This window comes from Nesoenas mayeri (assembly GCF_963082525.1).
Source record: "Nesoenas mayeri genome assembly, chromosome: W".
In the NCBI taxonomy this organism is placed as follows: Eukaryota; Metazoa; Chordata; class Aves; order Columbiformes; family Columbidae; genus Nesoenas; species Nesoenas mayeri.
In genome coordinates this window covers 20,394,547-20,409,812 of record NC_137553.1, presented here as the reverse complement: position 1 = coordinate 20,409,812, position 15,266 = coordinate 20,394,547, and positions in this window count along the sequence as shown.

The following is a 15,266-nucleotide window of genomic DNA, read 5'->3' as shown; positions in this document are numbered from 1 at the left end:
TCTCTGCATAGAAATTTGTCAGTCTGCACACACATACACGCGGTTGGACGATTCTACACGATGGTAGTGATGCAAAATTTTGGACGTGGTCCTGTGTTTGTAAGAGAGAGCTCTCTTGTGAAAGCTTCCGTGGGGTTGTACATGCATGTGGGTTTTTCTGGACTATTATTTATACAAGAGCTGCATCATGTGTACAACTGTGAACGTTTGGGCAAGAGTTTCTGTACAGTAGCTGACTATTCCTCTGCTTGCATGTGGACACGAAAGCGATATGAAGAGAAGCTGCTAACATAACGTAGACTGTGATTAAGGTACAAAGGACTTGCCTGTCAGTAACCAATGCCGTGATAAATGCTTTCTAACCACCTGCAAAACGAAGGGATAGTTTTCAAATTTCAGATCCTCCTGCGTGACAAGCTGGAGACAGAAGATGAAGTGGTATAGAAGCAGGGTGCTTAGTTTATGCTGGACTAGAAATTACTAGGTGCATTGTAAGTAAGAATCTAATCAATTACTTAAGTGTGTACTGGTTGCGCTTCCGAGGACAGTTGCCACGTGGAGAAATCGAGGTGTGGACAACTGAATAAACCCTCAGAAGCCCTGCAGAAACGGGCTGCATTCCTGTGTAGAGACGCTAGATGGCAGCAAAGACTTTAATATCAATAACTTCGGTCTAACCCTAAAGTTTCATCCGCACTCATTCCATACTAGCAATCACAAATCAAGCTGCACACAGTTCTTGAACACACATGCAGAGTTGTGATCACACAGCGTGATACACATACTGTTTCCTACACGTAAAGCCACAAAATCCGTTGGTCACACAGACCTGCCTGGGGCACGTATGCACACACAGAGAAGAAACCAATCCCTGTCCATACCAACTGCTATCCTCAGATCAAGACGTGCAGGAAATAAAGCAGGCTAAGAGCCCCTGCTATGGCTGTCTTTCCTAGCCATCCTTACTGCCAGAAGAGAATGCATGGACAAGACATTCAAAGCACGCTGATCCTTTCCGCACTGGAGCTGTGCTGGTCATACGCGTCAGCACTGGAACTGCTCTACGCTGGTGCGGTATTCTCTCCGATGGGAAGAATATGAGGGCGCTGTGTGTGGGGTCCAAGACGTGTTGTGCGCATGCAGGGCTCCCTCCGGGCATATCCCAGAAGTGCCTGGAAGGGAGGGGAGCAGTGGCGCGTTCTAGGCAATTGTAAGGGAAAGGAAAACGAAGAGAGTGTGGTCTGAATCACAAATAAAGAGGAAGAAGAAGTGCAGAGCATGGAAGCTTTTCCTGCTGGCAGGAAGCGGCCCAATTTCTTTGAGACCTGATTTTTGCCTGATATCAGGCTCTGCTCTTCTTTGGCTAAATGACCCCTTTGGAAACATTCTACCTCAACCTGCAGATATGTGCCTGTTCTTGGATGATCCTGTGCATGAAAGCATGTTGCCTGAGAGCAAGCAAAGAACTCAGAGAAGACACGTACCATTCATTCACGACCTGTACAAACCTATGTTTCAGCTATTAGGAGAAGGTGTTTCCAATCCCGAGAGAGAGGACAGAGGCAGCCCACAAAAAGAGGTTCACTGTGGTTCTTCCTACATGAGCAGGGAGAAAACATGAATAAGTGACATGGAAAACCTCCCTCAGAACTTCAGGAATGAGTACGTGAGATAAAAGGAAAAACTCCTAGGAAGGTGGCTGCTCCAGTTTACAAAAGGAGCAGAAGAGATTCTGATGCTCTTGAAGGAACCTCTAATTCACACCCAGAGACTGTGCAAAACAGAAACTAGAGGTGCCCTGCCTCCAACCAGTTGGAGGAAAGGGATAACAGAGTTTATTGGACTGTACAAATACGATGGCCTGGTACAACACACCCCCAGGAGTACAAAGCTTTAGTGGACACTGGTGCTCAGTGCACAATAATTCCTTCTAATTATAAAGGAACGCAATCCATCAATATTGTTGGAGTGACTTGGGGATCCCAGGAACTAAGTGTTGTAGAGGCTGAAATGAGCCTAACTGGAAAAAACTGGCAAAAGCATCCCATTGTGACTGGTCCAGATGCTCCGTGCATCCTTGGCATAGACTACCTCAGGAGAGAGTATTTTAAGGACCCAAAAAGGTATAGGTGGACATTTGGTATAGCAGCTGTGGACACTGAGAAAACTGAACAGCTGTCTGATTTGCCTGGTCTTTCAGATGAACCTTCTTTTGGAGGACCGCTGATGGTTGACGATCAGTAGGTGCCAAGTGCTATCACGACGGTGCATCGCTGGCAATATCGCACCAATCGAGACTCCTTGATTCCTACCCAGAAGTTGATCCGTCAATTGGAAAGCCAGGGTGTGATCAGTAAGACTCGCTCACCTTTTAACAGCCCCATCTGGCCAGTGTGTAAGCCTAGTGATGAGTGGAGACTAACTGCAGACTATCGTGGCCTGAATGAAGTTACACCACCACTGAGGGCTGCTGTGCCTAACATGCTAGAACTGCAATTTGAACTGGAGCCAAAGGCAGCTAAGTGGTATGCTACAATTGACATTGCTAATGCATTATTCTCTTTTCCTGTAGCAGCAGGGTGCAGGCTGCAGTTTGCTTTCACCTGAAGGGGCATCCATTACATGTGGAATCTCTTGCCCCAGGGGTGAAAACACAGTCCTACCATCTGCCATGGACTGATCCAGGCCACGCTGGAGCAAGGTAAAGCTCCAGAACACTTGCAATATATTGATGACATCATCGTATGGGGCGACACAGCAAAAGAAGTCTTTGAGAAAGGTGTGAGAATAATTCAGATTCTTTTGGATGCTGGTTTTGCAATAAAACGAAACAAGGTCAAGGGACCTGCATGAGAGATCCAGTTTTTAGGAATAAAATGGCAAGATGGCCGTCGTCAGATCCCAATGGATGTGATCAACAAAATTGCAGCAATGTCTCCATCTACCAATAAAAAGGAGACACAGACTTTCTTAGGTGTTGTAGGTTTTTGGAGAATGCATATTCCTGACTACAGCCACATATAACTATATGGGAATAAGTATATTATGTACAGGAGTCTGCGCCATGATGTGTAACCAATGGTGTGCATGTGCAATGTTGTGACTACATAGACATCCATGCACGAGTTTTTGAGTGTGTACATAATTTCTTTTTCCCCTCATCTCCAAACACGGTTTCCCAGCTACTTCATTTTCTCTCACAGACCTGCTGCAGGAAGTGTTTTGCAACAGGTTCAAAGCATACATTCATTTCTCTGGGAAACAGGTAGTGGAGATGTTGTTTCTGGAGTGGCAGTCTGTTCCCAGTGTGCAGCAAACCAGTCGTAGAAACAGAGATGAGATATTCTTCATTTCAGAGTAGCACAAGTTTAGCTGCTAGACAGGCAGCATGCCAGTCACTGTATACCAAAACGTATCACTACGTTGACACCCTCAGGGCAGTGCTAAAGAGCCAATCAGTCACACATTTGCTTATTGGTTACACAATAATTTTAATACTATGCATGTTCACTGAGGAGGGGTCTCATGCTTGGTTGGCATCTTCAGTAGTGTGGGTGTGTTTTTTATGACTACAGTGAGCAAAGTTCATCTAACGGACACTCTCTTACAATGTCGAGATATATGTTAAACAACTCATCGCTCAGGCTTCCAGACGTCTAAGGTGAAAACAGCAGATTGACCCAAAACTGGTCAATTGCTGTCAGAATTCACATATCATTCTGTTAGCAGTCCCCCACACTATTCGTTCTTTAAATGGTAATGACTACATAAGGATGGGGGGAGAGAATCATTGTCAATGCCTTACAAGGTTCAGGGTGGAGAAGTATCTGACTATCTCTGTTTGGCCACATATAATGCCCAGGGAAAAGAGTTTCTTATTTCTGGTAGGTACTGTCTGGCCCACTTTTGAATACTCTACAGGTGGAGGGAGCTGAGTGCCTGAATGCTGGTGTCTTCTTCCCATCTGTAGGGAGATTCCAGGACTTAGTGAAAGAGAAGTGCAGGAAAAGGGGAGGGAGCAATGCAGGTGACAAGGCTGTACTAGAGGGATTAAATATCTATGTGTGAGGAACTAAAAGTCTTGCTTTTGTGATAATTCTGCCCATCTTACAGGTGTGGAGGGTGTTTTGCTGATATCCAAAGAGGTACCCTGGTGAAACAAAGGTATGAACTTAACAGCAAAGTCTATACTCTTAAGCGGGCATTCTTTCATTTAACAGCACTGGCTATTATCTTCCATAACTGCTCCAAAGACTGGACGCTTGCCTTGTTTACATTTACACAATTATTGCTTATTCTTTTTAATTTGGGGAAAATTTTAACATACAGCGCATTTACAGTAAGAATTGAATAAACTTAGGGCTAGACCGAAGTTAGTTATTTCACGATCTTTGCTGTTATCTAGCGTCTTTTGACAGGACATGCAGTCTGTTTCGGCGGGGCTTCTGAGCGTTTTTTCATGTGCCCGCTGCTCGCCCTCTCCACGTTGGCCGCTCCTCTGAGAAGCACAACTAGTAGACACTTACATAAGTAATTGATTAGTTTCTTACTTACGATACAACCATTAATTTCTAGTCAAACATAAGCTAAGCATCCTACTTCTAGACAAGTTAATCTTCTGTCTCCAACTTGTCATGCAAGAGGATCTAAAATTTGGAAAATGTCTCCTCCTTTTGTGGGTGGTTAGAAATCATTTATCATGTCAGTGGTTAATGATGGGTAAGTTCTTTGTACTTTAATCACGGTACACATGAATTTAGCAGCTTCTCTTCACTGGAATAGAGTTTCCTGTTCTGGACATAGCCTTGGCCCTGTCTTTCCAAAGATGAGTAAGTAACATCCAGGAACGAAAACTCTCCACACAAAAGCTGTAGGCAAGACCCAGGCATCTGTCTTGTTAGTATCTCCTTTCCTTTCTGTGTGGCGCTGTGGTTATCTCCTTCATGCCCAGAGCCAGAAGGAATCCAGAGGTTAGAGCTGCTGTTCCTTTTATGCCCAGTCGCAATACTCCCTTCTCCGATGGAGAGGCGATTTGAGGTGGAGTGCAGGTAACTTTCCCATTTAACGTGCCGGGCGGTTTATTTGTCCCGTAAAAATCAGTTCCTGAAAGAACGTGCAGTCGGACCGGTGCAGTTAATATTTTGACCACGAGGCGGCATCTTTAAACGTCTAAACGGAACTTGTAGAACGCGCATGCTGCCCCTCTGGCTGTGTCACCGCTGCCCTCACGTCGCCGATCTGGAGGGGTGCAGAGTTTGGAATTCAGGATCTTGGGGTACAGGGCTTTAGGGTGAGGTTTGGTGGTCCAGGGTTCGTATGTTCAGGAACTGGGGGTGCAGGAATTGGGGGTGCAGAGTTTGGGAGTTCAGGGGTTGGGGGACAGGGTTGAGGGGTGCAGAATTTTGGGGTGTAGGGTTTGGGTTGCAGGGTTTTTGGCAGGAGGATCTGACTTGATTCTGGGGTGCTGGCTTTGGGACTGTAGGATCTGGGCTGCAGGATTTGGGATTTCTGGGTTTAGGGTAACAGGAATTTGGGGTGCAGCAATTTGGGGTGAAGAGTTTGGTAGGGCAGGATTTAGGGTTCAGGGTGCAGGGTAAAGGATCTGGGGGCAGGATTTGGGAGTGCATGCTTCAAAGGTTCGTGGTTTAGGTTTGCAGGATATTGGAGTGCGGGATCTGGTGGTTCAGATTTCGAGCTGCAGGGTTTTGGGGTGCAGAGTTTGGAAATACAGGGATTGTGGGGCAGAATTTGGGGATGCAGTGTTTGGGGGAATTATTTGAGGTGCAAGATTATAAGAGTGCAGGATTTTGGGGTTTGGTGTGTGGGGTGCAGGATATGTGGCAAGCAGCATCTGTGGTTTCAGGGTTTGAGGGTGCATTAGTTTTTGGGGGAAGGATCTGGGGATGTGGGATTTGGGGCTGCAGGGTTTGGGGAACAGTATTTTGGGTGCAGTATTTGGGGGTGCAGGATATTGGGTTGAAGGATTTGGGGATGCAGCAGTTCGGGTTGGAGGGTTTGAACAGCAGGATCTTAGGGAACAGGGTTTGGGGTCCAGGGTTGGGGTGTCAAGGATAGGCGGGATTTGGGACTGCAGGGATTTAGGGTGGAGGGTTTAGGGGTGAAGGGTTTGTGGGGAAGGGTACAAAAGTACATTTTGGGTACAGGGTTATGGGGCTGCAGTTTTTGAGAGTGCAGGGTTTGGAGTGGTTAGGATTTGGGCTTTCAGTGTTTGAAGCTGTATGATTTCAGGGTGCAGGGATTGGGGGCCAGAGTTTAGGATGCAGGTCTTGGGATTGCAGGATTTGGGGGGCAGGATTTGGGGGAGAATGGTTTGGGGTGCTGGGTTGTTTGGGGGGGTGCAAGATTTGAGGGTGCAGGGCTTGGGATGCAGGAGCTTGGTGTGCAGGGTCAGGGGAAGTTTTGGAGTACAGGATTTGGGTGTGCAGAGTTGGGGGCCAGGGTCCTGGTGTGCAGGGTTTTGGGTAGCAGTATCTTGGGGTGCAGGACTTGAGGGTGCAGGGTTTGGGGGTGTAAGGTTTTGGGGGTGCAGGGTGTTGGGGGAAGGATCTGGGGGTACAAGGTTTGGGGTTGCTGGGTTTGGGGGTTAAGGGATTTGGGGTTGTAGGTTTGGGGTTTTCAGGGCCTGGGGGTGCAGGGTTTTGAGGTGCAAGGTTTTGGGGCTCATTGTTTGGGGAGGGCAGGATTTGGGGGTGCAGAGTTTTGAGGTGCAGGGGTATTGAGAGAGAATCTGGGGGTGCAGGATTTTGGGGTGCAGTGTTTAGGGTAGCAGGATCTTGGGTTGCAGGGGTTTGGGGTGAAGGGTTTGTGGGGCAGGATTTTGTGTGCAGGGTTTGGGGAGCAGGATTGATGGATTTGGTGGTGCAAGGTTTTGGAATGCGCGGTTTGGGGGAGCAGAGTTCAGGGGTGCAGGGTCATGGGCTTAATGATTTGAGGGTGCAGAGTTGTAGAAGGCAGCATTTGGGGGTGCAATGTTTTATGAGGCAGGATTTCGGGGTGCAGCATTTGGGGTTGCACGTTTAGGACGTGCAGCGTTTTGGGGAAGTACTTAGGGTTGTGGATGCAGGTTTCGCATGTTCAGTATCTGGGCATGCAGGATTTTGGGGTGCAGGGTGTACAGGGAAGGATCTGATGGTGAAAGATTAATGGGTGGAGGTTTTGGGGAATTTCAAGGAAAATGGGTTTGGGGTTGCAGGATTTGGGGAGGCAGAATGGGGTGTGCAAGGTTAGGGGTTTCAGAATCTGGGGGTACAGGGTTTGGGGTTGCAAGGATTGGGAGAGAGATTTTGGGTGCAGGTTTTTGGGGGAAGGATCTGAGGCTGCAAGTTTGGGAGAGGACAGGGTTTGGAGGTTCAGGGTCTGGGTGCACAGGCTTTTAAGGTGCAGGATTTGGGGTTGCCTGATTTGGGGGTGCGTGTGTGTGTCACAAACCCCATTGGACAGTGTGTGTGTCTCAAACCCCAGTGGACGCCGTGTGTGTCACAAACCCCATTGAACAGCGTGTCAGTCACAAACACTATTGGTAAGCCTGTGTGTCACAAATCCCATTAGACAGAGTGTGTCTCAAACCCCATTGGACAGCATGTGTGTGTCACAAACCCCAGTGGACAGCGTATGTGTCTCAGACCCTATTGGACAGCGTGTGTGTCACAAACCCCATTGGACAGCGTGTGTGTCTCAAACCCCACTGGACAGAGTGTGTGTCACAAAACCCATTGGAGAGTGTGTGTGTCTCAAAGCCAATGGACAGCGTGTGTCTAAAAAACCCCATTGGACAGTGTGTGTGTCACAAAACCCTTTGGACAGCGTGTGTGTCTCACAACCCCCATTGGACAGCGTGTGTGTCTCAAAGTCCATTGGACAGTGTGTGTGTGTCAAAAACGCCCCTGGAAAGAGTGTGTGTCACAAACCCCATTGAACAGTGTGTGTGTCACAAAAACCCATTGGGCAGCGTCCGTGTCTCATACCCCATTTGACAGTGTGTGTGTTACAAACCACATTGGACAGTGTGTGTGTCACAATCCCCATTGGATACCGTGTGTGTCACAAACCCCATTGAATAGCGTGTGTGTCACAAACCGTATTGGAAAGTGTGTGTGTCACACACCCCATTGGACAGATTGTGTGTGTCACAAACCCTTTTGGACAGCGTGGGTGTCACAAACCCCATTGGACAATGTGTGTGGCACAAAACCCATTGGACAGACTGTGTGTGTCACAAACCCTATTGGAGGGCGTGTGTGTGTCACAAACCCTATTGCATAGCGTGTGTGTCTCAAACTCCATTGGAGAGTGTGTGAGTCTCAAACCCCATTGGACAGCGTGTGTGTAAAAAACCCCATTGGACAATGTGTGTGTCACAAACCCCATTGGGTAGTGTGTGTATCTCAAACCCCATTTACAGCGTTTGTGTCTCAAACCCCATTGGACAGCATGTCTGTCTCAAACCTCATTGGATAGCGTGTGTGTCTCAAACCCCAGTGGACAGCATGTGTGTCAAAATACCCATTGGAAAGTGTATGTGTCAAAAACCCCATTGGACAGTGTATGTGTCACAAACCCCATTGGAGGGCGTGTGTGTCACAAACCCAATTGGAGGACGTGTGTGTCTAAAACTCCATTGGATAGTGTGTGTGTCACAAATGCCATTGGAAAGTGTGTGTGTGTCACAAACGCCTTTGGACAGCATGTGTGTCTCAAACCCCTTTGGACAGTGTATGTGTCACAAACCCCATTGGACAGCTTGTGTGTGTCAAACCCCCTTGGACAGCGTGTATGTCTCAAACCCCAGTGTACAGCGTGTGTGTCAAAAAACCCATTGGACAGTGTATGTGTCACAAACCCCATTGGAGGGTGTGTGTGTCACAAACCCCATTGGACAGCGTGTGTGACTAAAACTCCATTGGATAGTGTGTGTTTCACAAACCCCATTGGAAAGTGTGTGTTTGTACACACTGTCCAATGGAGTTTGAGACACACGCGCTGTCCAGTGGGGTTTTGTAAAACTGGTTCGGTTACTAACATTTCCCCCCTTTGAAAATGCTTTTCTATTCTTAGACAATGCATTTTCACCTCAATCGATTTCTTCGATTATTGATTGGTGTCGAGGGTTAAGATTGCGGGGTGACAATAAAACCCTGGCAGATGTATTGTTAAGCCCCTCTTCCCCCCCACTTCCCCCTTTTGCCCCTCCCTCTCCCCCCTTTCCACTCAGGACAGGCGATTGGGAGGAAAAAAGAAGGACAGAGAGAAGAGAGTTGGAAAAAATTAAAGATGTTTTACTAATGCTACTAATAAGAATAGAGAAAATAATACAAAATATACAAAACCAATCTTGAAAGTCTCAGCAACTGCAGAGTCGGCACCCAAGCTCCTGGATTAGACTCCACAGCCAACCAGAGCTGGATTCAGTCTCTCACTAGGCCTCAGTTTGCAGGAACGACTAGCAAGGTCCTCTCCTAATGTCGGCCATAAGAACAAGAAAAGGAAAAAGGGACGAGATCCTCGTCATCTCCCATTTTATATGAAGTATTCACGTGAATGGAATGTTATACACAGTTGGTCAGTTGTTTCTCGTCGCCCCTCTCGCGAGATGTCCATCCATGCTTATCAATAAGTTTGCATTCCATTGCTAGGTTTTACCAAAACATGTGTCTGGTTCTCCAGGAAAATGCAGTTAATATGAAGGCTTTAGCTGACAGGCAAAATTCACTGAAAGAGAAACTTGTTTTTAACAAAACCAGGACATTCCATCCTGTCGCGGTTGAGACGGACAAGCGACATGGACCAAATTCTTTCAAGATGAAAGTAATAGATGCCATTTATTGCTACAAGTGCATTTTTATACAATTCTGCCAGTTCATGTGTCTTTTCACTATTGGTTACAAGTTACAGCACTAACATCTCATTGGTTAAACTTGCTATCATCCATGTTATTCTTCTATCCCCTTCTCTCTCACGGGTACATCTCCATATCTCCGGATACTCCTTTACTCCCATCCTCCTCAAGGGTAAATCTTAATATCTCAAGGCTGATCTCTACTCTCATATTTTCTGTCAAGGATTCCACAGACCCGCTGCAGTTTCCCACAATTCCCCCTTTTTGTATTTGTGCTAAAAATGCTGCCCTCATTGTCCGCTGCAGGGCCCTTTGCAGCAGAGAAATCATGCATGGCAACATTAGTAACACAAACACAACAATCATCAAAATGATCAGTCCTGTTTTCACTACTGATAACAACCATCCTAAAAACTCTCAACCACTAAGCAATTTATTTAACAAATCCCATCAAAATCTTCACACCCATGTCCTTGAGCTAATAACAAAAATCTATCGTGGCTCTACTCTGCCGTGTGGCGTGTCTTACAGAATCTACATCTAACAAAAGTCCACTTAAAGCCTTTTAAGTTCTGTTAGTTTGCTTAACTAGCCAGCATCCTAATTTTCTAAAATATTTAAAGCTTTTAGCTGTGCCAACACCAGATACAAGAGATCCTAAAACCCTTAACCTTGATCCCCAAAAATCTACATTATCATCACATTTTGACTCATATACACGCAAAAGCTGTTTTTCTCATCTTGCTCTTCTGTGATCTATTATCATAGATACATTGGGCGTTAAGAGAGTTAATAGTCCCAAAATACACAGTCCTCCAACAGCATTAGAAGGAATTCTTGGTCAGGCTCTATCTCCACAGATCAAGAATACACCATACAGGAGGTTTTGGGGTCGCTGTTCCCACATTATCAAATGAGAACCCTTGGATTCTTCTGCGAGGCATTACACCATCGAGTTTCATTTCTATAGTCACCAATGGTAGCGTTAACATTTTGCAGTCTTATCCATTCATGCTTTAGCATATTGTCCTGGCACTTTTCACAAACCAGCTGGATACAAGCGTTCATGGGCACAGATCCCAGCAATTCCAGTTCCTGTGGTTCAATGTCTATTTCCGGGAGACAGTTAATCCAAAGTGCCATGTTGGTATTATTACAGTTTGTTGCAATGCCTCTGCATCGACCACTATTTGAAACAATTGTGTGATGCTGCTGTAGTCATCAAGGGGGATGCCAACCAAGCATGTGTGGAACGGGTTTTCCAGAGATACCATAGCTAGGCATATGGAATCCTGGTCAGTCATGTTGGCTAAAGTACTCCACATGTTAGTCTTTTGTCTGTGCGGGCATCCAAAACACAGCAGCTGCAACAATCATTGTCAGGAAGATAGCACAGGTTTCACGTTTCGTGCCAGCAACCATTGCGGCCCTTGATCTGTAGAGACACAAGCAGAACCTCTCCCCCAGGTTATCAATTGATGTGGCCTTTTCCATTGACTAGTGATTTGACCATAACTAATGTAGGTTCCTTCTGATTTAGCATGATTTTGGGTCATACTTGCAAAGTATTTCATCACATACAATGCTTTTGACAATTGGTTTTGTGGTGTTTTCCCTACTTCTCCCCCCTTTTTGTTTTAAAAAAGAACAAAACCAAAACAAAAAAACACAGTTCAGAAGCAGATATGTGCATTGAACCTTGACTACGTACTCAGAATCACAAATCAAATTTAGAGGTTCCTCCTTAAAAAGCTCTAAGTAATTTAAAGCTGTGCCAAGTTCTGCTAATTGGGTTGAACCTTCAATAATTTTTACAGAATGATGCCAATTGTTATCTCCACACCAAACCACTACAACTTTATGAGACTTCCCAGAACCATTGACAAAAACTTTGCAAGTATGTAGGATCAGACCAAATACAAGTATGGCCTATGGCCTGATGTTAAAGACTTGCAGGTTCTGCAGCAATTTACATTTTACATTTATGCATGCCAAAAGCTGTGGTGTTAAGAAAACCAGCTAGTGCAATTTACAAAGACATAGATTACAAATAAAAAAATCAGAATTAAATTTCACAAATGGCACATATATGACAAAAGGATCATGGCCTATTGAAACTTAAAATCATTCCCTGCTTTTCTGGATCAGAGTAACAAGTGGTATATCAGTCTGCTAGCAATCTCATCATACTGTCCCACAATAGCCACAGGTTGTTTCTATGTTGTAGCCATAAATAGACAAATCTGCAAGTCCAATCAAATACAGTCAACCTGTAAGGTTGTCATAAATTTATTCCTCAAAGTTTCCGACTCCATTTTGGCTGTCATATTTATTGGATATTGTTTTCCCTTACCAGATCGAAGTCCTGTTTCAGATCAATCAGTGTAGTATTTGGTTTATCGAAACATTGGCTGTTAATACTAGTAGAAATACAGCATTTGAAATTTCCTTGGAGATTTCTCACTTGCACAAGCAGATCTGCAGCATCCCAGCAGCTTCTTGTAGGCCATGCAACTAAACAGAAGTCTCAGAAAACGTTATTTGAGCTTACAATTTACTTAACAAATCCTAACCTAAGAGAGGTATAGGACTTTCTGGCAACTATAAGAATTCATGTATTAAAACTTTGTTCCAAATTTGGCATTCCATTGGTCTCAAAAAATGGCCTTTCTTTTGTTCTCTCCCATGACCTCAAAAACTAGCATGGTGAATTTACTAAGAAGTCTCTTACAACTAATTACCACAGAATAAGTCTATCAAAAAATTTTTGGTTTAGTTTTCCAGTTTCATTAGAACTATGGGTCTGCTAAGGATGCCTTTAAACTTCACCCTCGGACTTCTCCAGTCAGTATTACAGTGCTCTAGCAGTAACATTGCTTGGGGGAGGGGTGCGGGGGGGAATAAAACTTCCCTCTCGCCCTCATCTGAGATGGCAAGACGTCCAGCCCAGAATGAAAACACATCAGGTTGAACTCCACATCAAACCAATCTGGCTCCACTCCACACCCAAATCAGTACCACTCTGACCCAGAGAAGCACTGAACACTGTGACCCCCCAAAGCTGACCAGTATGAAAAGACTGACTTCAGCAAGGAGGTAAAATTATGAGCTCTTTTCCCCAGATGTGCCAAAAACTAGGAAACAAGACAGAAGCAAAAATAAACAACACCAACAACCCCTGATTCAAAGCCGAAAAACAACACAGTGCCACAACAAAAATGGATGACAATACTTCAGGGAAAAAAAAGGACAGAGCGGGGGGAGTAAAGCCCCCCTTTCTCCGCTTAGCAGCGGGAAAACAGGTTTCTCCATTTTTTTTCGTTCTCTTCTTCCTGCAGTTCAGATATAGCCAAGGTCACGCAGCCGGTACGAGGTGGGAGGCTCTGGTAAACTCCTCAGTTACAATGAGCTGCACATAGGCCTGGAATATTTTGCTGTTTTGTTTTCCCATTTCATTTCAACCATAATATACTTTATATGCAATTTCAAGTAGCTCAGCAATAGTTACATTCCTTAGCTCCATTTACCTGTTACAATTTAGAGATGTCAATAAACAGTGTAAACCAGTATAATAAACATAAATCCATTATTCTATTTTCCTAAATCTAAATCAGTTAATATTCTAGCAACTTTTAAATACAACCTCTTCCAAATTCACAGCTATCATAGCATTTTAACAATTTAAATGCTTTTCTAACAATATAAGCAATTACTCTAATGTGTAAGGATGCATCCTAAGGGGGAGCAAGGTGGAATTTTAGCAGTGGAACCGGTTCCCATTTTGTAATTATCTCCCCAAACAAGATTCTTTTGGTACCAAATATGAGTATGCAAACTAAAATACTGAGCTCAGATATGAAAACCATATACCAAGTTCAAATATGCAGATGGATCACAGTTACACCAATATAAGGCAATATCTCAATTTTTTATATTGCACCTTTGGGCCGCCTACTGCTCAGCCAGGTGGAGGTACCTCTGGGTCTCCCTGACAAAAAAGGTCAGTTGCGCGCTGAAACCCATCCGCACCCGCCAAGCCGGACTGGGCAAGGCCTTTTTGTGTTTTGTTTTGTTTTGTTTTTGTTTTAGTGTCTCATCTGGTGCGCTACAGCTGCCATTCCAAAACCAGGATTCTTTACATGATGTGCATACGGAAAAACCAAATCCAGCACACCGAGAGGAGACACAGCCTGTCACAGAGTTGCGCAAGTCTGAATGCTGGAATAAAGCTAGCATGCTAGAGAAAAAAAAAATAACAGCTACTACACACAAAATTTACCATCACATTCATGCAGTAAAGAACTAAATTACTCATGTTCTTCTGTATTATCACAAAACGCACATTTTGAGTCAATGAATTCTCATGATTTAACAGACTGTGAACTTATCATACCATATAACAAAGACCTACCAAAATTGCAACATGCATAAACCGATACCCACAAAGAAAACAGGTTAATGAGGAAAGCATCTTGCAGACTTTAGCAAGTTTACTGTAACCTGTGTGTTATCAGTTAACTCTCTCTCAGCTTGTTGACGTTCAAACCGTTCCAGCTGTAAAACTGTCTGTAATGATCTAATGATCTCTTGGAGAGATTTATTTTGTCCTGCTCTTCTCACCTTAAAACCAACATTAATTGTAACAAAATTCTATTCTCCAGACACTTTTACCAATCATTTAACGTAAACAGCAGCGAACACTGATTTCAATATTTAACAAGATATTCCTTCCTTATAATTCTGAGTGCTTTCCTAAGTTTTAAAACACCACCCAATACTGATTTTTAGGAACACAACTGAAAACAATTATTCCTGACCCCATCTTGCAAGTAAAAACCTTGAGAAGCGGGGGGAGGGAGGGGTGCTGCTTGCAGCATGACTGGGAAAAGTAGGGAGAGAGTTTTACAGCGCACTTAAAACAACTAGTAAAACAATTAACTCACATTCCTAACAAGCTGCTTGATTTTTCAGAGAGGCAATACACAGAAATGCATAATATGTACTGTAAAACTCACAGATAGTAAACAAGAGCATTCTCTACTGCTAATTTCAACACCAATGCTTACTTAGCTTGTAAGTTTTCAACCTGCTTATTGATAGCCTCTTGAAGATGGTCAATAAATTGCATGTAATTCTCACTGGGACCCCGATTAACAGTTGTAAATGATTTGGCCGCACTGCTGGTCCCAGGCACCCCCATCACAGCTTGATATGTGAGGTCTGTTGACTGCTTCAGGATTTCAGAAAGTTATCGTGCCTGTATAGTGTCTCTTCCAGAAACGCAGAGGGTCCCGTGGTTTAACTGTAATCGAAACTGGGGGTAAATCCCAGCTTTTTGGTAAGTTCGGTTTATGCTCTGAAACTCTACCCTCACCCTCAGGAATTCAGTGTGGGAGGGAGGCGGGGGCAG